The sequence below is a fragment of the Cyanistes caeruleus genome, chromosome Z, assembly GCF_971803275.1.
Source record: "Cyanistes caeruleus chromosome Z, bCyaCae1.hap1.1, whole genome shotgun sequence".
Classification (NCBI taxonomy): Eukaryota; Metazoa; Chordata; class Aves; order Passeriformes; family Paridae; genus Cyanistes; species Cyanistes caeruleus.
The window spans coordinates 8,491,573-8,514,742 of record NC_141732.1 but is presented as its reverse complement, the minus strand read 5'-3'; the positions used below and the strand labels follow the sequence as shown (position 1 = coordinate 8,514,742).

General features: G+C 38.7%; 1 protein-coding gene and 1 long non-coding RNA gene across 5 annotated transcripts in view; one reads left to right on the top strand and one right to left on the bottom strand.

Moving 5' to 3' along the window:
* Nucleotides 1–4,625: 4,625 nt before the first annotated feature.
* On the bottom strand, nt 4,626–18,950 carry LOC111940660 (uncharacterized). Of its 2 annotated transcripts, XR_015280567.1 has the most exons (6): nt 18,812–18,890; nt 18,629–18,730; nt 18,124–18,383; nt 9,116–9,215; nt 6,374–6,478; nt 4,626–4,867 (listed from the first exon to the last, which is right to left on the bottom strand). It is a non-coding gene; the product is annotated as an uncharacterized LOC111940660 (long non-coding RNA). The 2 variants fall into 2 exon arrangements; XR_015280568.1 differs by lacking the exon at nt 18,124–18,383 and having other exon boundaries at nt 18,527–18,730; nt 18,812–18,950.
* Nucleotides 18,951–19,241: 291 nt separating this feature from the next.
* APC (APC regulator of Wnt signaling pathway) overlaps nt 19,242–23,170 on the top strand; it is a 103,541-nt gene continuing 99,612 nt past the window's right edge. For all 3 annotated transcript variants that reach the window (XM_086868082.1, XM_086868078.1, XM_086868081.1), the window contains exons 1-2: nt 19,242–19,329; nt 20,071–20,160. The gene's annotated coding sequence lies outside the window, so the exon portion shown is untranslated. The remainder of the gene's footprint in view (nt 19,330–20,070; nt 20,161–23,170) is intronic.

The following is a 23,170-nucleotide window of genomic DNA, read 5'->3' as shown; positions in this document are numbered from 1 at the left end:
TATGTTTTAACATTCCAATACACAAGAAAACTGGGAAGTATGTCACAAGATTGAAATTATTAATCAGACTCCTTTTAATGCTTTGAAAATCAAAAAATATCCACTGTAAGTAATGACACATTTCTACAGTACAGTACAAAATCATAGGTGAAATATATATGTATTAAAGTAGAAATTTTCAACAGCTATTTTCACTATTCCATTTAAAATTAAAAGTATCCTGATATAATTTTTCATAAATAAAAAGTCTGATAACAAGATAGTAGGAAAACATCTGGAAAAATTTCCAGAAGAGGAAATGAAGGGTAAAGAATGTTTAATTCTTTTAAAATGTATTTAAAGAATGTTTAAATGTATTATAATTTTTTTTAAATGTGTAAGGAGTTGAAATCAATAGGGCCTTATGAAGATTATCCTAAAGTAATGGTTCTCTATGGAATTTTTGACGGACACATCTGACCACATTTCTCTCACAATACACTGATAAGCCATTTAGAAGTTTCCTATTTAATCTTCGCAAGAGGAGAAAAATCAGAGATTGAGGAATGATTATGAGGCATGTGATACATACAGGAAATACTCTCACTATAATATGCTCAAAGCAGTCTTCAATCTATTACCCAAGCAGCTCACTCACTATACATTATTTAAAAGCTGGACACTGCTTTGGCAAAAACTGTCTCAGTGACAAATCTCCACTAATACAGCTAAATAAAATACATGCCTTTTAACATTTCTGTGACAATTTTTCTTTTCCTAAAATCTTGTGAGGGAGTATCAAACTGTATTACTACTCAAAGCATTTTAAAAAACAAATACGAGGTAAATTTGCGTACACAAATGTTAAACTGCATGATTTCTTAATACAATATGTTCTGAACATCAAAATCATAAATGCATAAAGATCAGCTGGATAAATTCATGGAAAGAAAAATCTGACCTGTAGTTAAAAGGCTCAGGAAGTCCTGTAGGTCTCAACTGTTTGAATTTGGAATAGTAAATGGGGAGAAATACCTCTATATATTTCTTTCAACCTCAAAAATTAATGGCTGAGTTTTTTAAACAAAATTAAAAGTAAAATTGTGGATTCATTTAGTTCTCCAGTTATAATCACTCAAATAAGATGAAAAACATTCTTTTCTAATCTGGCACAGGGAAGATATGACACATGATTCATGCTTTTGCGGCCAGTCTTGAAACACTGAGTGTTTTAATACAGGGGTAGAATTTTCACTTTTTAAGGACAGATATCTCTAAAAATGCAGTAAATTCCAAAAAGTTGCTTAAGTCACTTATGCAGAGCACAGAAACATTTGGTAAAGCAATTACATAAATTAACATTTTGTGCATGACGTATTTACAGCACAGCATGTGACTGTACAAAGCAAAAATGTTTATAGGTCTTGGAGTATTTAAAGATGAGAAGCCGTCAATCAATATTAGCCTGTGGGGAAAAATAATTTTATCCAAAGCAAAAACCATAATGTGGATTAGAATGAGTGATTAGTAGACAGGACTCCAAAAAATAAGGGCCTTGGAGACAAAGATGTGAAAAAACAAGACAAACAGGTAAATATTTGTTTTTATAGAATGGGTTTTGGTGGATTTTTAAGTTAATTGCACATCAGTGTAGCTTTGCAGGGCTCATAGTGGCAGGACACTGCCAAAAGCTGGAAAGGGCTTGTCTTTGTGCTGCACATCACGCAGATGTATTCTCCAAAGCCCAGTGATTTGTACCCGTGCCTTGTCCTCCCAAGACCACTCATGTGTTCTATGGTAAACACTCAGCATAAAACAGAAATAAGCCCGAAAGAGGTCCAGAACAGATGATCACAATGACCCCTCCAGCCACTCCAGCTATGTGTTTATAAATCCACAGCAACACACTGAAATATGTCTCTAATAGGGATGTTCTTACAAAGAACTGTCTCTCTGACCAAGGCTCTGCTAGTGTTGCAAGTAAACAACCTCAGGGTTCCTCAGCTGAGCCTTTTCCTTGGCTGTGACCACTCCAGATGTCTATGAAACACAATGAGATACTGGCCAAAATCCTTTGGGCTATTAACAAATGCCATTTCTATTTAGAATCATGTTTTAGAAAGTTTCAAAAATTTCAAATGCCCTCATGCTACAAATAAAACAGCTTCATTCTTGACCTTATTATTTTTCCATTTAACATTTCCAATTCTGTCTCTGACAAATCAACCCAGCTGAACACTGTGGGTAAAATACTGCTGTAAGCCACTTATGTATTACATTTTTTAACTTCGAAAATATAGACAAATTATTTTTTTTTTCCCCCAGTGACTCTAGAAGTAAATAAAACTTGAATGTTTTTTTCTCAAGTTTTTCTTAGCTGTTCAGGTCAGATTTGAAACTACAGGAATACCTGAGGCTGGATTAGACAAGTGAACAAAATTATGACAATAGTTGCTATATAAAGTTTAACCTTTAGAATTCTGAAGTATATAGAAAAAAATAATATATTGAACATTATTTCTAAAGTGTATCTCAACATCCCATCAAAGGAAACAGATCTATGATTTCTGGACTATGGAGGGCAGTAACATTCTCTTTTTTCACCACCTTGAAAGTCTCTGTTGAGGCAAAGCTCTGGATGGACATAGCTCAAAAGGCATAAATTAAAGCAGTGAAGCTGAATAAAATAATTTCCCTCATAATGCAGCTGTTTGTTTCCTATTTTACTTTACTCATGTAGAATAGCTGAGTTCAATATTATGTTTTTGGAAGCTGTAAAATAGCAATGACAGAAGTGAAATACGGTGATTGTGCCAATATGCAGAGACTGATAAATACAAGATAGTTAAATGCTCCCTTCGTGTTTTGGAGTTGTTTAAGATGCAGGTTTCCTTACTTTTATTTCTTTCTCTTCTTCCTTGTGTTGTGTTTTCCCTTTCCTCAGTCCATCCTTCCTCCTTTTCATTTACCTAACCTCCCTCCTATTGTTTTCCCATTGAAAATAACATTCTGACTTCTGGTTTTTCTCATCAACTCCACTAGGAGGATATACCAAAAAAAACCAACAATCCCTATACTTCCTTTGGGAAAGGATTCACCACAAGGGACAGATTTTCACTAATACTCTGACACAAACAAACAGTGACTCTCTGACACTGAACAAACAGTGAGGAAAGGTGCCTCTTGCTTCAAGTCAGTGCACTCAGGCTGCCTGCATGAAAAACGTGGCTCTGAGAGTGGTTCAGCTGTTGTGCATGTACGTGCAGGAGGAAGCATTCATTTGGCAGAGCTGTGGCCTTGTTCCTTCCACAGCCCTCCACACCAATCCACAGAGGTGACTGGTTGCAGAGAAAGAAGCAGACTGAAAGACACATGAACAAGAGGAAGCATCAGGACTGAGACACTGGTGCTCAGTCCCTTGGCTACTTATCTCTCCACACTCCTTTAGTCAAGAGAGTGATCCTGAGCACCCAGTGTTGCAAAGCAGGTGTGTAAAGCAAACAGGTCTGAATACATTCCCTACAAATCCTCAATGCCTTTTCTTTGGGAGAGGGAGACTGTAGTAAAAAAAAAACAGAACAGACTGGGCTAACTAAACCAGATGGCTTCAGTCCACTTTCACTTTGGGGTTTTTTGGGGTTTTTTTCATTTATATTTTCTTAATAAGCAAAAGTTTCTCCTGTGTACTTGTTTGGCACCACAAAGAGGGAAACAAATTCCTTAGATTGCAGTAGCACTGCATATTGTTATTTACAAATGTCCAGTATAAAGATTTTATGACAGGAAATTTGTCTATATTTGGAAGACAGGTGTTTGTTAGGGAGGGCAGGAACCTCCATTGGAATGACCCCCCTCCCTCTGAATTATTATAAATTTGAAATCAAGGGGCTCTCAGGCAGAGATCTGGGGATAGGAATAACAGTTCTTTACTAGTATTTATAACAAGGCAAACAAACAACAATAACTACAGCATTAGCAAGAAAACAGAACCAGGGGCCCCGTGACAGCTTTCTCGGCTGAGACGGGAAGGGATGGAGGAGAGGCTTTGTTTCACAAACCCCTCGGGCAGTCAGTCCCGGTGCTCCTGCAGGGCTCTGAGGAACAGTCGGCTGGAACAGCAGGGATGAGCTGAGATCCTGGGCCGGTGGCTGAGGTGGATCAGCAGCTTTGTGGTGGTGTCTGGCACTGCAGGATGTCCCGGCAGGGCAGGGGGTGCCAGGCCCAGATGAAGAAGCAGCAGCAGCTCCATCCGGGTGATGGCGAATTCCCTTCTCTCCACGGCAACAGCTCCGAGAGAGTCTCTTGCTCTTTAGCTCAATAAACCAGCCAGCCCCCAGCTTCCCTCCTCCTCCCCTTCCCCCCTGGCCCCAGCCAAACTCTTTGTGTTTCTCAAACACACAACAAGTACCATGAGGTTTTCCCAGCAACTAATGGGAAAAAACTCCATAGGTGAGAAGGAACAAAAGGACAGACACACAACCCCCAACAAAATTCCATGTTCAATCTTCTGCTTACTGATGCAAATTCTGACCAGTAAATGTTCCTATACAATCACTCTCAATGCAGTTGTGATATTAGTTACACTATTTTGAATGCTAATATTTAGTATTTATGTTTACTAGGAGGTGTTCAGAAACTGAAAAATGTAAAGGAGAATGCATATGGGGATGTTTTATTTGTAAAAATATATACAGATGAGGAGCCATTACAAAAGGACTGGATGGCAGCCTAGAAGAAGCAGGAGGTGTGTACTTGAGGAAAAACTATCAGGAGATATGCATGTGTCCGTGGTGTATGGGAACAGCAACCAGCAACACCTGAGAAAGTGTCACTCTGCTGCCATTGACTCTGTTAAAACCAATCGAGTCGCCTGAGGTAATGCAACGCACTGGAAAACAAGATTGATGAAACCTAGGTGACCTTCATGGGAAATTAAAACACCAGTCCCCTCTGTTAGAAAAAAACAACCTGTTTTTCAGAGGAAATGTCACCTACCCACCCCCACCCCCCTTCACTATTTGCATGTTGTGTTGCCTAAACCCCACTGGTATTTGGGAAGTAAACAGTACTTGATACCATAAGAGGAATACAGCAGAAATTTCTAAGTTGTACAGCCCCCATGGTCCTCTTGGTTTAGCTTAGCACTGTCTGCGCCCCAATCTGTGTCCAAAATCCACACTTCTTTATGATCTCCAGCTTGAACTCCGTAACAGTAGTGCTATCCTGACATGGTAAATTCAGTGTAGCATTACTGGTTAAATTATGCTTGCATAATATGGATGAAACATCTTGAGAATAGTTTGATGAGGATCAAATTGCAGCCTAGAAGCTTAAAAGAAACAGTGACAATGAAACAGCTGCGATTTTTCATGGAATTACAGAATGGTTTGGGCTGAAAGGGACTTTTTAAAGGCCACTTAGTCCAACACCACTGGAATGAGAAGAAATAGCTTCAGCTAGAAAGATTGCCCAGAACCCCATCCCAGCTGACCTCCTCCCTGTTTCCAGGGATGGAGCACCTATCACCTCCCAGGGCAAACGACATTACTCCTTCAATTTTTTTGTTCCATTGCACATTATTTAATAGCATTGGTTATTGCACAGAAGACCTTAAGGATGGCTATTGAGAGAGAAGCTAAATAGAGAATACATAGAAACAGAGTTGTTATAGTATAATATAGTATAGTTGTATGCTGTCCTTTCCATTTCCATAAAAAAAAATTTAAAAAATTTAAAATACCAGGAAAGAAATAAGAATATTATACTCATAATCCCATATGTTTTGCCAATTTTAAGGCAAAACAAAACAATTAATTGCAAAATATTTTTAGATGTTTTAGACATTATTTTAGACAGAGAGTCGCAAATTGAAACTACTCATATGTGAAAAACAGACTTTTGTTTTTATATTTTAGCTTGATTCTCTATTATTATTTTAACTGACATTAACATTTCCTTCCTTGTAACATGTCAGTCGTGGGCAGGGAGACAAAAATCCATAACTCATGCTTCAGGTGCTCATGAGACAAACAGCCTCGTTTACTATTAAGAACTCATTTAAATACCCAATTCAAATCTCCCGGGCTGTACAGCCATTGGCTGAGATCTCTCTCCTTGCCCAGCTTCCTGCCCAGTGATGTGCTTACTCTTCAGCTTGGATGGGGCTGGCTGACCTCTAATTTATCCAGGGACATTTTCAGGCATGAACTAGGCTAGCTGAATTGGATTTCTTTTATGGCCATATTTACTTTGTCCGGTCCAGGACAGCTGCACTGTGACAAAACTGTGAAACTTCCTTTAAGGATTTGTGGTTTCTATTTTAAACATGCAACAAAACATTTCTAATGTGTTTATTGCTGAAATACTTATAAATTACTAATTACTAAATACTTACTAAATTAAGGTATATTTACTTCCAGAAATCAAGGTACAATGCTACCATGTAAGCAGTGGAGAGTTGCAACCAAGGGATTGTTTTCCAAGGTGTAAGTTTTTATGCCTGGAAACAGAGAAACCTGTGTAATATATGCTGGTATAATTCACATTTTATTGTACACATATATAATATCAAGTATAAAAGCACATTTTGTGTATGAAACACAAACAACTTGAGATTGCAAAAGCAGATGCTGGAAAACCAGGAATTTGCAAGAGAACAACCCAGCAATTAAGATAACACTGAGAAGAGGTGAGTCCACCCAAGCAAGAGGAGCCTACCAAAGACCCGGTGATTAATGCCTGACACCAACCTGATCTGATTCTCCAGGACCATGCAACTCAATATCCAGTTCCTGTAAATCTACTCAGACTCTCCCTCCTTTCTCGAAAATTTCATTAACAAACCAACAGAAGAAATACGAATGTGTAACAACACAAGAAAAAGAAAGAAACTGAAACTGCATAGCCTCAAGCTGAAAAACTATATAAAATTCAGCTATCCAAAAGACAGTTTGTGAACTTGAGGGAATCAGTGCGACAGAGGCTGATTCAGAGTTCACCCAGCTCTGATCCAGGGCTCGATGCTGACCATGATTGTGGTTGTTTCCAAAATTCGATTTTACAAATTTTTCAATAATATCCTTATTGATAAAATTTGGCTGGTTTTATTTATAATATGAAACAATTGAATATCTCACAGTACTGAAAGTGAGAGCTTCTCTCCACAGATGGGATCTGGTCTGCACAGTGTGCCATGGAAAAATCCATTCAGGTTACATCTCATAGTGCACAAACTCAGGGTGCCCCAGCCACTCATGGAACATCAGATATCATTCCTACCTATGTTACTCTTCTTACTTTGTTTAATTAACAGTTATCTCATTAAGCCATTTGTTGTCAAAGCCTTTTTTACTGATCCAAAAAAAGCCCTGCACCGTCTCTCCCTCACTTCAACTCTAATTGTCCACCCCCAGTACAGAACAGGCAGGTACATGATATGAAGAGACAGGTATGCTTGTGAAGTTTATCCTCTGTGTTTGAACTTTTTTAATTCATGTTTTTATAGGAAAGTGTATACATATTTTCCATCTTCAGCAATAGTTTCAAGATTAGACCTCAGAAGAATTAAATAAATTAGTTCTATTGACTCTACCATGCAAATTTCTAATCCATAATCCATAGGCTGTGATCATGGAAATGCTTGCATAAACCCATAATCTTTCACAGCACTATTCCTCCTATGACATACATTTAAGTAAAAGATCAAATGTTTCCATAAGTGAGGCCTGAATTTCTTTCAATCCCACATATTTGATGGTTGAGCTAAAGCATTTTTGTTCTCTTTCTTGTCTCTCTCCTTCCTGACCTATCACAGCAGCCAAGCAGAACAGATTTCTGTAAACATGGAGAGCAGAGAAAATCAGAAAGACATCGGGGAATAACTTAAAGGAGAAAAGAAAACAGTGGAGATAGCAGCAATTTATAGGTCTTGATATGCACGAGCTAATTTAAAACCACATAACTTTTAGTCAAAGTAAATGGTGTAAATATTTATTCTTTAGTATCATGAATACATAAAGCTGTAGCTATTGAACAGTTACATATGAATCAACTTGATTTGTAAAAAGTAATCTTGCAGTCATATGTTTTCAAGGTCTCAAAATAAGGTCTTCTTTCAAGCCTACTTCTAATTATGTATCATTATCTGTTAATGTCTCTCATTTGTATTTAATTTCTTTCATTTAATATTCTTTCTTAAGAACACACAGGAATTTAGGCTGCTTTTTGATGAAGTCGTGTGTTATGAGATATTTTGAATAATATACAATAATGGATTCATTTCAGAAACTGGCAGAATGTCTAACATAATCATATTAGTCTTGATTGAATATCTAAATCATAAATCATATAAATATGGGGGATTTTGAATGTATAAAACATTATGAGTTCCCTAATTGCTAGATGCCAATTTCCTAATAGCTATTAAATGAAGTTACCAGATGAGGTTTGGCTTATGGCAGAGTTGAGGGCACAGTTACTTACCCACACTTCAAATATGTAATGGATAATCTATTCTGGTTATTTATTTAAATAACCCATAATAGCTATAGAATATCAGGTATGAAGAAGAGTAAAATTGGATTTCTGCACTATTCTGCCCTTCTTTATAATGTCCATCTAATGAACTGTGTAAGAAGTGAACTGTGCCCTTTTCTTTTTTTTTTTAATGAAGTATTCATAGCCCAGCCAGTTAGTTTACTTCATGAAATTGCCTTGGAATGTGGACAGAATGTGTACAGGAGACAGTCTCTCTATTAGGATGCAAACTGCTCAATTAAAGTATTTAAGAATCATGTAGCAGCTGTGACAGTGCCAGAGGTAATTAAACTCAGATTCTAAAAATAAATTAATAAGTACATGGTGCTGCATCCCTTATTTGATTTTTCCTCCAATTGCTAATTATGTAAATTTTACTTAGACTGGAATCTTCCTGTTATGCATTTATGTCAATAACAAAAATCAAGTCAACCAACTTGTATTTTGCTTCTGCCAAGGTCCCAATATACAGTAAAGCTTCTGACAACTTTGACTTTAGCTCCTGTGCTGGTTTTATAATGCTGTTACCACCTAGAAACTGTCAAGTATGATAATAATCAGCCACTCAGGTAGAAGAAGCCAATTCTCTTGCTTAGCTTACCTCTCTTTGAACAGTGTCTTTGTTCCTATCTGGTTTCTCGTATTCAAAATCTTCACTTAAGGGACACTGTTTGTCCTGTAGTTTGAACTTTTTGGGCAACCTGAACACACAGAGGTATTGGCATATGTATTAATGTTTTGGAGCTATTTCTCTTAGGACTTTTAAGCTATAATCATAGAGGCTAAATATAATTTTTCCTTCACTTGTAAATAACAATCCCAGTATTATAGCTAGATTACTGAGTTCTCCCTCTTTCTTGTACTTGCTTAAAAATTTATGTTTTCTTCCGCACCTCCAAATATACATGCTTCATCATAGTCAGAAGATGTTTTTGTTTAACTTTAAAAAAACTTCAGAAAGATACATTGGATAAAAAATTACTCAGATAACTGAAACTGACCAGGAATAGAAATCTAAGATTATGATTATTTAGAAAATTGAACTGATGTAAACATTAAATTATGTTTATCAAAGTAGTCTGAGCACTCTCAAAGTTACGACTATTTAAATTCAGCGGTTTAACACTATCACATTCTAGTTTTTTAAATGGACTTGAAGTATGCATTTACTAATTCTATCCTATTGCACTACCAAATAAGTATGCAGAAGTGTAACTTTGACAATATTGTTTAACAGAGATTCACTAGCATACAGTTCTGTGTGGACTATTAGGTTCTGCAATATTTAGCTCCATTACTTCCTTAGGTTTCAAAGACTTTTCTAATTTTTTTTCTCTTTGTTCAACCACAAAATGTCAATATGACACTGATTTTAAAAGGCTTCCAAAAGAGCTGCAGAAGAGGAACCACAGAGCAGTAAACCTGAGTTCTTCACAGGGCAAGTTGGTGGAAACCATCCAAAAGAATAAAATTAATGGGAGTGTGGATAAATTATCTTGACTGGGAAAAAATCTATATGGGTATTTTATGACTTAACACACAAATCCAGTGGCCTACTTTGAAGGAGTTAGAAATCATGTGCTTTAGACAGGTCCTGCTGATACAGTCCACTTCAATTTTCAAATAATATACCCTGATTTTTGTAAGATTAGGCACAGTGGCAGTGCCTCTGTCTCAAAAGGCCAAGAGTAAAACTCAAAGAGGAACTCAGAGAGTGTGAAAGACATGATGCACCTTCTGTATTGGGACTGACTATCTAAACTAGGACAGCTCATCCTGGGAAAAAATATGCCTGACAGGGCATTTCGTATCAGAAAGGATTACTAAAGAACGCTTTACTATCTCTCTGGACACATTAATTAAGTGGATTCAAACAAAATTCACAATATACCCATTCAGAATCAATGCACAGAGAGCAAAACTAAGACACATCATGTTCTCATATTTTTAGTACATTTAGTGGTTCACTGACTAATTCTTGGTCCCTGCAGAGAAGATATGATTTTATGAAAAAGCACTGATTCATAGCATTGGGGAATTAAACAAATGTGCAGATCAAATTAATTAATATTGCACAGGAAACCTTCAGATTTCTTGATGTTTTAAGTGCTTTTCTTTGCAAGTAATCTTTAATAAGGTTGTCTGTAGGTTCTGCATAAGAGGTCTACCACTTCATGAAATTGTACACGCTGATCCTGAAATGATTGCACATGACAGCATTCTGATAGATATATTTCTGAAGAAATAGACATCTCTCTCCAATACCTTTGCAGCACCCCACTGCAGTTTTCATCCATTTCAGAACTGATTTTTAATTGTGACTTCCATTCTGCTTGAGAGCTTCTGTCAGCTGTCCTGGTGTCAGCTGGAATTTACAAGTTGATCAGCACTATTTGTGACCAACCAGTGCCTCAAAAAATCTACACCTGTGAATGTGGAAACACTGTCGCCATTTCATGGTCTAGACTGATAGGCATGTCAGAACAGATTTCCCTCTCAAGTAACTGAGTAGCTATTTAGAAGTATTTATTATCAAATCACTACTAAACCTTCTGCAATCTGTCTTTTACAAAAACATCAAACACGTGAAAGCAGGCCAGTAGATATCTTACTTGAGCTTGAGGTTTTGGAGTAGAAAAATATCTATTTTGCTTCTATAATAAGACCATCACATGTAGCTTTAGTAGCATGCTAGAAATTTTTAAGTGCTTTCAGATGTGACCTTTTGTGTGATCTTTCCCACAATGATGAATTCAGCAATAGTGATATCTAAAGTCTGACTCTAACTTTCTTATTTTTTCTCAGAAAATTGATTAATTCAGCTGACTTCTACTGCACAAAAACTGTTATTAAAACATGGTTTGTCACAAAGGTGCTGGCAATATTTTTGGTGCATGGGCTAATCTAAAACCAAATATTTTTTCCCTGAATTTTTCCGAAAGTCCTAGCATTTCTTAACAATGAAATCAATTCTAATTATATAGATTCTGCTTCCACATATACTCCTCCATTGTAAATGTCACTATAAATAATATCAATTTTTTTATATTAACTTCAGTAAATGAATCATGTAAATGAAGGAAGCTTAGACACTACATAAAATCAAGCTTTCAAGGAAACAATTTGATTCTAAATCTTTTTTCTCAAAACTTGCCACTTGTATCAGTGATGGAGTTATAATCATGAGTTTTTGATTTAGACAGCCTGAAAAGATTTGCCCAGAATACTGTGTGAACAGAGAAACTGTGCTTATCTTGAACTTTACATAAGGAATGCAAATACTGTTGCTATTCAGTGAACTATGATGCAGAATTTCAGAAAGAAAGAATGTAAAGATGGTCATGAGTGTAGCTATTTGATGTCACTGATACTGATGTGTTAGTTTAAATTGAATTATATCTGACCCAGATCTAATAAATTAGGCCTCTTGGTTGGTTTGGGTTTTTTCCCAGGGAAAAAGTAGTAATATCTCAGACAAAGGGTGTTTTACTGAAGAAAAGACCAATGACAGGAACAATCAGAAATGCAAACATTTCAAATTTCAAAATATGCCTTTTAGAGAAAATTATCTACACATATTGATTCTAACATAGTTTCTAAAAGTGTATTAATTGCATTAATTCACTGGATTGCATAATATTTTAGAATGTAGTGATATATAATACAAGATTATTGTGTTTTCATTTAAGAACATGAATTAAACATAAACTGTGAGTCTAAATTGGTCCCTCTAGACTGTACTTATAATCAGCAGACAGAATCATGTAACTCTAGCTGGCAATTTTTCTTAAATGTCTAAAATAAGTTAGAATAATTGCCCCTTGTGATATGTTCAACACAGCTTCCGATGGCTGAAATTAATCTTACACAGGGTGTACAAAACTATGTCCTAACAGCACTCTGTATTATATGCCATATTTACTCAAATTTCACAGAAATTAAGGTTTAATATGGAAATATTTCTTTTAGTATGTATTGGAGAATAAGCATACTGAAACAAAGTATGAAGACTTCCATATAAAATGTCATATTCTGGGGAACGCTGAAATGTACTGCTCCATTCCCCACCTCAAATTTTTAATTATTCCTCCAAGAAAATTGCAGGTACAGGTATCAGCAATGTTAGTTCATTTGTTCTACATAAAAACCAATGGAGAGGAAAAGTCTGCCAAGCCCACCCATTGGCATAGCTGCTTCTCTAGTAAAGAAGTAATTTCTGATCATGAGAAAAATTTGAGGAAGAGAACAGAGATTTGCTTCTCTTGGTAGAATACATCAAAAATTTGTGCAGTAACATTGCTAATTCAATTGGGTTTAGAGCTCATATAAACTCCATATTATTCTTGCTGTTTGTAGCAGTAAGTTAACACTCTACACAGAAGAGAGACAGATTTTAACACAGCTATATTTTTTTCCACTTTTGGAAATGACCAACTGAGAAAAAATCATGCACTTTTATAAGTTCAGTTTTAGTGTCTTCACTGTGAAATGTTTACTATTACTGTTTGCTCTGTGCTGGAACATTATCATGCAGATAGCTGCCTGTCTGCTCTTATCAGAGGAGCTTGGGTCACCACATATAATTCTTCTATTTATCATGGGCAATGTTTTAGATGCAATGACTGAATTCTAATTTCTCCAAAGATTCTGTCACTTGTGTCCTGACCTTTGGTAGCTATAGCAGACTTTTATCTCAACCTTTTCTCAAGAGCTTCCCTTGCCCATCTGTTAGCTAGCAGCTTCTTTACCCTTTGCAGTACTTTTGAGTAACCCAGGAGAAAACATTTTACTCTCTTTGCCTAATGACGTCTCTAGTTGTAAAGCAAGAATTATTTAAAAATCTTCTAGGCTTAACAGACTTGAGTAAGCACAGCACAACTGATCTTCAGCTTTAGGATGTCTTTATCCTTCCTATCTCCCAAGGGAAGCAACAATGTTGTTTAAGGATGCAAACATCTGTCTTTTGTGGAAAAAACACCCTTCTTTTAGAAAGCTGAAAATTCAGGGTGCAAGTTCAGACGTCTTCTGATGTCAGGACTTAACCATTACTCAAAATGACTCATTCTCTGGACTAAACTCAAAGTCATTTTTCATGAATATTCAAGACCCTCATATCTCATTTTCTTTCCCGTTTCAGTTCCAGCATGGGAAACTTGACACATATTCCATTCAACTATTCCTTTCCTTTATATTGACAGGATAAGATTAACTAAAAATAATGTGGCTTTTGATCCTGTTATCCCAAGCTGGGATTTTTTTTCTGACATTAGTGTTTTTCTTTTTCCCTTTGTTTTTTTTTAGAAATGTGAACCTTAACATAAACCAGACTACCCACCACCACATGCTTCATTGCTTCAGGTTCTCTGATCTAATTTGCTAATGCGTTGATATTTAATTACATTTTTTTTTTTTTTTTTTTTTTAAATAACAAGCTTTACAGTTCTAACTGTATCTTTAGGATTCTGGGATTACAGAATGTCCAAGTTTAGACTGAAAACGATTTCTTAGTTTTTCCTCTGTTATATGTTAGAACACAAGACATAAGGTGTTGTGGGTTCATGCTTTCATATTTCTTTCTCTTGATTGAAATTATCTCCAGTAAACAACTTACTGTTTGTTGTGTAGCACAAAACTAAGAACATTGAGTGACCTTTTAATATTAAAATATTAATTGCTGAAACCAAACACAAAAAAGGGAAGTCATTCTTCTTAAGGGTGCATTTTCTTTGTGATTAGTAATCCATAAATAAAGAAGGCTAGTCCCTCTGTAACAAACATCTGTAAAACTACTATCTAAACTTTTCTGTCCACACTTCTACTTACTTGGGGTTCTCCAGACTGGCTTTTGTACTGAAAGATAAATGTTGCCGAAATGGTTTCTACAAAATGTTGTTTAAATACACAACACAGCAAACTGCCAGTTGTGAGAAATTATTTCCTCCAGTAATTATGCTCTCCAGAGTGAGGAAAATATTATTCTACCCAGTATTATAGTTAACGACATCACCATTTTTCATTACTTTATTTAAGATGTAGTCCTACAGAAAAGTTTTTCACAGTGAGCCATAGAAGTGCCCAATGAAAGCATTTCTGGAAAGTGCTGAAAAATCCATCTTACAACAAATACCTATATATGGGCCAATAGCTAGAAAACTTGACTTGGTGGGCAAATTCCCCTTAGAACACACTATAATTTTTCAGAGTGAATCTTCAGTATAATCATCTTATTCAACTGTCAAATTACTGAATTAGAGCAGTTGTCACTTTATACTGTTCACTAGGTTCTGGGCTTATTCTTCTGTCTGTTCTTATGTTTACTGATTGAGGGCAGAAACTGACTTATGTATATGTATCAAACATTTAAGTGAAATGGAATATTAATATGATCATCATCTGAACATTGTTTTAAAAACTAAACAACAAGTGGTAATAATCCCCAGCTGAGTGACTAGCCAGCAAGCTGAAAAGACGAGAAAGCAGTTTGTTTCAAAGACTGTTTTGACAAACACATTCTCATCCACAACTTTCATGCTCCCACAGTATACCATTCACCTTTATTCAGTGAATTCCCCATCTGGCACACAGGCAAACCCTGTGTCTACTTCTGGAATAGGTACTCAGCAGCAGAAGGCACAGTAAGAGAGGAAGGAAAGGTCATAGCTAGGTCATAGCAGTAAGTTACTCCTATACATAGAAGAGAGATTTTATATCTATATATCTATATATCTATATTTTTTTCTGAGGGCAAATAGCTATGGAAAATTCCTACTGATCTCTAATGGCTTAAGTTTCCTTATGCCACAATTTAGAGCAGTTACAGCCAGGTCCCTTGAGAATCCTAACTAGTTATTGTTTTTCTACCTCTCTTGTATGTCTTTTTCCCCTTTGAGGCATGTTAGCTTGAAAGTGCTATATAAACTCTCCCCTTTGATGAAGACAGATTATGTAGTAACCAAAATTTCTTTCTCCACTAACTACAGCTGCTCAGCCAGAGGGGCCAGGGAGGATCTATAGCTGCAAAACCTCTGCAGCAGCTGCTTGAAGTGCTCTCAGCATACCAGTGAGCTGGTTTACACTGCTGGGGCAGGTACGTTCCCTATTTTTTACCTGGGGCAACAGTCCTGTGCTGCACTTCAGCACAAAGATGCAGCTCATACTCAAATGCATATGTTCACTTTATTACCTCAAGGAACCAAGGGATTGCAAATTGTAAATGACTGCTGCTGTAATTTCATTTTCCTACAGCTGTTCAGACAAGGTCTCTGCAGGCTGAAAAACCTCAGCTCCCTCAGCCTTTCATCACAGGAGAGGTGCTCCAGCTCTCTGACCAACTCCAGGGCCCTTCTCTGGACACACTCCACGTCCTTCCTGTGTTGGGAGCCCAGAGTGGAGTCTCACCAGAGCAGGGCAGAGGGGCAAAATCCTCTCCCTCCCCTGCTGCCCACAGAGCTTTGAATTCAGCCTTGGATGCACACTTGACTCTCTGGGTTTCCAGTGCCCATGGCTGGCTTATGTCCAATTTTTCATCCACCACCCAAGTTCCTTCTCTCTGTTCTCAGTCCATTCATCCCCCTGCCTGTGTTAATAGTGGTGATTTCCCCAGCCCAGGTGCAGGACCTTGCACATGGTCTTGTTCAACTTTAGGAGATTCACATGGGACTGCTCCTCAAGCCTGTCAAGGTCTCCCCAGGTGACATCCCTGCTCTCAAGCATATCAGCTTCATCACTCAGCTTGGTGTCATCTGTCCACTTGCTGAGAGCATACTCACTCCCACTGTCTCTGTCATTGATAAAGCCATTAAATACGATCAGTCCCTTGAGGACCACCCCTCATTCCTGGTTTCCACTTGGACACTTAACTATTCACTGTAACTCTTTAGATGTGGCTACCCAGGCACTTCCTTCTCTAGCCTACAGGTCATCTACCAAGACCAAATCCCTCCAATTAAGACATAAGAATGTTGTGGGGGACTGTACCAAGAGTTTTACAGAAGCCCAATGAGGTTACATCCATAGCTCTTCCTTGTCCACTGATACACTGGTAGAGGGCTGCTATGTTGGTCAGGAGGAAATCTGTTTGAAGACATTCTCTTAAATTGGATTCAAGAAAAATTGATGGTTTCTCTCTTTTCATGAAGTGGAAGGTTACTGTGTGTACCACAGAGACATTTAAAATTGTCTTTATTTAGACTGTCACACAGCTGAACATTTTTTTATTTAATCCAAACTCCTTAGAATATAAAATTATTACAATTCTCATCCTTCAACTTTTAGGCAATATGCTAGCAAAACTAAAGGTGACTTTACAAAAGGTGAATTTACAAAAATATTGCTGAGAACAATTGTCTTTCAAAAAGCCATAACAGTGTGATACATTATATGACTCTATAAAAAATACCATTTGGAGCAGCTGAATCACAGGATCATTGAATGGTTTGGGAGGGACCTTATAAAGACCATCCAGTCCCAAACCCCCTGTCATGGCACATCTCCCATTAGACCAGGTGGCTCAAAGGCCCATCCAGTCTGGACCCTGTGCAGGAAGAACACTTCCAGGTTGTGAGAGCCACAGCTTCTCAGGGCAACATGTGCCAGTACCTCAACACCCTCATAGTAAAGCATTTCTTCCATATATTTAACTGTGCCAATTTTCATAATATTGGTCAAATTAGTATCAGCTTGTATTTAGCTATTCATGATCATGGTTTGTAGGATACAATTTTATGACATTTGAAACAGGGGTAATCATGACACAGCAATGACAGAAATTGCAATTAAAAATCATATTTTAACCCAAGGACAATTTCATTGCTAAATTAAGCAGAAAAAACAGTATCAAAATTTAAAATGCACAGACACAGCTATTATCAGTACGTACCAGCTTTCCTAAATGTGTTTAACATTCATGAACATTTGTGGTTTGACCGTGACTTGTGACAGGTTCTAGTATGATCTCTGCCCAAAGCAATTCCTTTGATAATGACAGGGCAGAACTCGTCAAGACCAAAATAAAGAGAGCAGAAAGCTGTAAAACCCTGCAGATCACATCATGGCAGGGAATGAGGACTAGAAAAGAATTTGAAGAACAGCTTGCAAAGGATGCTCATACTGGTAGTAAAAAGGTCTTTATAAACATCAAAAGAAAGAAAGTAGCAACAAAACTCATGAGATGGGTTAAAAACAATAGTCTTAACTGGGGCAGGGAGTAGGAGGGGTGGTCAAGGATGGCAGAGCTAATGGGAAAGCTCAGAAACTTGTCTGCCCCTGGCTGTATTTGGAGATGCTGGGGATTCATGACACCAGATGTGCCTCCCACTCAAGAGGATGGGATTTATATCACCTTGAGGTAACTTCACTGGAAATACAAGCCTTAATAGGAAAGAGAAATATAGGCTATACAAACATTTCCCCTTTAAGTGAAGAAAGTCATCTAAATTAGACAACACTGAGGTACAATTGATGAGAGACCTCAGCTACCAAACTCTGGAACTACTGGTTGTGGCATAGAGCCCACCCTCATGGTTGGGAGGTGGCCACCAAAGCATCGCTGCCATGACAGAGCCCAGCTTGAGAGGAAGAAACATTGTGGTCACTTGTGGCAAAGCTTACCGAGCACATGGACAAATGGGCTGACAGGGAAGATTTCATCCACGTCAGACTAGTGACAGGATACCTGGAGAGGTTATGGTGTCTCCCTCCCTGGAGATACTCCAGAACTGTCAGCACACAGTGCTGTGCCACTCAGGTGACCCTTCTTGAGCAGGGAGGCTGGACCAGATAAGCTGCTGGTGATATCCTCCAACCTTGCCCATCCCGTGATTCTGTGATCTTTCAAAAGGTAAACTGCCCGATAGGTGCTGCGCGGGGGTCTAAAGAAACACATCACAAGGGTCCATCCCGTGTACTCCGTGTACTCCGGGGCCACTCCGAGCTTTCCACCAACATCCCGTCCCTCCCACACCCGAGAGCTCTTCGCACCCACCCCTCAGCAGGGACCTGTGTTTGCTGCTACCTCGGCAGCCTCGGGCTCTCTCTGCCCGCCCATCCGACCGTGCCCTCCTCTGCCAAGGCAGGAGATCGCCTCAGGAGATCGCCCCGGGCCCGGGTGACTGACCGGCCCTCCACGGGTGACCACCCCCGGGTGACAACGCTCTGTAGGTGACGGACCGCGGGTGACTGATGGGTGAGTGAGCGACTCTCCTCAGGGTTACGGGCCCTGCGAGGGTGATGAACTCCGGGTGAGTGACCCTCCAGGGGTTACTGACCCTGGATGACCGATTCTCGACAGGTGACTGACCCGGAGTGACCGGCTCCCAGTAACCGGTCCCAGGTGCCGGACGAACCTCCCACACCCCGGACCAGCCGCGGCAGGTGCGCGCTCACGGGGCGGGGCGGGGGTCGCCCCCGCGCGTGCGCGCGGCCTCCGCTGCGGGCCCGAGATCGCCTCGCCTGCGCTTGCGCGTACCGTTCTCCCTTCCCGGACAAGATGGCGGCTTTTGGGACGCCGGCTGGGGGTGGCGAGTGAGGGACGGGGGGAGAGTGGCCCCGGTGCTGCGGCTGGGGGAAGGCGGCCGCCGGGCAGGAACAGCGGCAGGGGCTGGGGAGGAGGCGGCCCCGGGTGCCTTGGAGCTCCGCGGCGGGGATGAGGAGCCGGGGAGCCGGGGCAGGGAGCCGATGAGGAGGGAGCGGGGCTGCCCCGTATGAGCGGCTGCCCGGAGCCCCTCACCGCCCCGGGGTCGGGGCGCAGCTCGGCGGCCCGGCGGAGGCGTCGGTGGAGCCCCGGCGGCGCTGGCGGGGGCAGAGGAAGGCGGACAGGTGAGTGCCGGGACCGGGATGAGCCCTCAGGGCGCTGCCCCCGCCCGGTCCAGTGCCTGTCACTCAAAGCCCGTGCAGGCGCTTTGATTTCCTTTTTATTTTATTTATTTTGCGGTAGCGCAATGTAATTTGACGTCACTTAATGCTTGGTCCTTCAAAATAAGACTGAGCACTCAGGGACTCCATAGCTACAATACCCCTGGAATATGAAGGCTGCGTCTTAGGAAGAGCTGAGCTGCTGTCCCCTGTGAAAAGATATTTAGAGACCTTGACCTACAAAATCCTTAATTAAAAATTCTACTATTAAACGAGTCAATCTCGAAACTCTGTGTCAGGAGGCTTTGTTTCTTCTGTTATGTGCCCTCTGACCTCTGATGATGAAGGATGGGTGTGTACAGGTGTCTGTGACCACAGCCTCAGATTCTGTAGTCATTTTAGCCTTCATAGCCATTCCAGCTTCAGAATTGACTGGATGTAAAGCAAAATAGTTCAGATTTCTATAAATATCAGACTTTGTTGAGTAAATACAGAGCTATGAAGATCCAGGTGTACTAAACTATCTGACTTGTTTGCTACTGCCTTGTGTGTCCCCCCACCTCTCAGCTATACACAATATAATGGTGCTGACCTGTGGAACTGTAAGACAAGCCTTTTGGTAAGGCTGTCACAGAAACTTCTAACTGTCTGAAAAAATAAAACATAGTTCTACTGAATCTGTTTTCATGTACTTGCTTCTACCAGCTACCGGTTGAACAAGAAGAGATAATTCTGTGTACAGGTGGAGAAACACAGGTTTCAAAACTTTGCTTCAGGAATACTGCTAACATTTTGGTAAGTTAAGGCTACATCAAGAGTTAAGTGAGATTAGGTCATCAACTGAAATGCAGAGAAACTGAACTTTTTCCTTTCCAGGTGCTGTGATATTACATTTTTAAACTGGCTTTGTTAAAACTTGTATGCCAGGTGGGTTCATCCAATCCTAAGCACTCAAGAAATATTAAAGTGAACATCATGAGATCATTATTTTGCTTCAGCTTCTGTGATATGTTTTTTTCCTTTTGTTACAGTGAAGACAGTTTGTAGTATAGTTGTGCCCATTGACAAAGGCCTTGCAAGTACTTGTTCTCCTTAGATCCTTTAGGTGTCAAAAATGTATAATACATGGTTAAAGGTGTATATGTACTTGGTTGCATAAAGGAGAAAAAAAAAAAATATGGTGATGTAGTTACTGAATTATTTTTTATTTCTAAGAAATACAATAAAAAACTCTGCTGGGTGTAAAACATGTATTGCAGCCTGCCTTGTTTGTGCGCATCCCCTACGCAATGAAGCCCATGCTCAGGTATGTCAAGTGTTGGTACCCAGACATCTGTTGAACAAAATATTCCCCATGTAACTGATACAAATAACAAATACAGTTTTTTTAGAACATACAAGTACTGTCAGCAGTGTGCTATGCTACTGTGAGCAGTGAGTTTATGATACTCTTTTGGTTTGTATTAATGCTAAAATAGTGTCTGTTGACCCTAACAAACACCTTCATTTTGCATATGCAATATTTCAAGTATGCTTAATACACAAATGTATATATTTTATGTCTAAAACTCAGTGTAAGTATTTACTTTTCATAAATACTTTTAGGCTATTTTTAGAATCTTTTCTATCTAGATAACCTCTAGCATGTTATAAATAAAATCAATCAAATTTTATCAATAAGGATTTTATTGAAAAATTTGTAAAATGGAGTTTTTGGAACAGCCACAAATCACTGTCAGCATTGAGCCCGGGATCAGCGCTGTGTGAACTCTGAATCAGCCTCTGTCTCACTGATTCCCCCAAGTTCACAAACTGTCTTTCGGAGAGCTGAGTTTTTTACAGGTTTTTCAGCTTGAGGCTATACAGCTTCAGTTTCTTTCTTTTTCTTGTGTTGCTACATATTGGTAATTTTGCTGCTGGACTGCTGATGAGTTTTCTGAGAAGGAGATGAAGTTTGAGTGGCTTTTTAGGAAGCAGGCTTTGAGATGTAGACTCGAGGTGAGTTTTTTCTCAGAAGGAAAGGGAGTCTTCAGTATTTTTTTTTTTTGGGAAACCGACATTGGGTTGCATGGTCCTGGAGAATCAGATCGGGTCAGTATCAGGCATTAATCACTGGGTCGTTAGTAGGCTCATCTTGCTTGGGTGGACTCACCTCTTCTCGGTGTTATCATAATTGCTGGGTCATTCTCTTGCAAATTCCTGGTTTTCCAGCAGATGCTCTTGCAATCTCAAGTTGCTTGTGTTTTTTTACATAAAACATGCCTTTATACTTGATCTTATATGTATAAAATAAAACGCGAATTATACCAGCATATATTACAATCCCTCCCCTTCTAAGTCACCATTATAATTCGTGATTTTGTTGTACTATTTTTTAAAATTTATTTTTAATTTATACAATATGGTTACACTGGTTACAAATAGGGGGTTTTGGTGTCTTTAGTATCTTGTTTTTGTACATGGATTGAAATCTCCTTTTTCTTTGATGGAAAGTTTGACTGCTCTTAGGCCTCGTAGCGGGGTTATAGCATATTGTTTTCTCTTCTAATTCACATATCCAAAATCGAGTGCCATTATAGGTGCAGTACCCACTCTTTTTGTTATCTGGGTAGCTATATTGGGCTTGATATGTTATCTTTTTTATCTCACTTTGTCCTTTCAGGACAGTCTTGAGGCACAGCTCACACTTATATACTAGGGTCTGCTTTTCATCACTGGGCAGTTGCTCTGAATGCAGACCACTTGTCTGGCACACGGGTAGGCTCAGGATCCTCAGGATTCCCCACAGGTGTGCTCTTCTGCCTCTGTCTGTGCCCACCAAGTTGCAACCGGTGGCGAGGTAAATTTCTTCTTGGCAGCAGGGGTATTCTTCAGGGGTTCTATAATTAGGCCGAGCCACATACTACTTCTTAAAGGTGCTTCACTTGGATAAGTTTTTAATATTTGTGTTACAGAGTATGTTACTCACCATTTGGCACTCAATTGCTAGGACTTCTGCTTGTGAGTTTGATTTTTTCCTTGATCTTTTTAAATTTAAAAAGATACACTCTGGAGAATTTAGTTCTAGTAAGCTTAGGTTTGTAGCGAGTACTAAGATACAGCTAGTTGAGCCTTCTTTTTTCATTTTTTTTAGACACTTTGTACATAAGCTTTTGCATTTATACTTCTTACAATGCACAACTTGTATCTCGTGACAATACCTATATTTATAATGTATACATGGATAACACAGACATTTTGGTTTTTAAACAGCTTATTGTGTTGTTTTTTCTTTTAATTTTTTTAGTGTTTGTAAATACTTGCATATGATTCACAAGCTTGTACTGACTACTTAGCTCTTAAGGGGTCTTGATCTTACAATACTCTAAATATTTTATTAGTTCATCTGTGGAAATGGTAACACAATTGTTTACAATTTTTTTCTGGTACTTTGAATTTAAACAGTATATTTTATATTTTGCTTAAAAAGCAAAATAAGACTAAATACTCAAAATTTTTGAATAAACACAAAAGATTTACTAAAAAACCTTTATTAATACAAACTTATACAGTTAGTACTTTAAAATAGCACTGATTTACTCCCTTGGAAAAGTAAATTTTTACATTTACTTTCAAAATTCTCAAAAAGCCTTTTTTTTCTCTCACCGAGGAACTTTTCTTTATTACAAACTCTTTAAACATTTAATTTTTCTCTACTAAATATTAGAATCAAATCTCCTTGGCATCCCACAACTACTTTCAACATTTAAAACAAATTCTTGTAAAACTGCATTTAGCAGTTTCTCCCCTCTTTTCAGACTTTAGA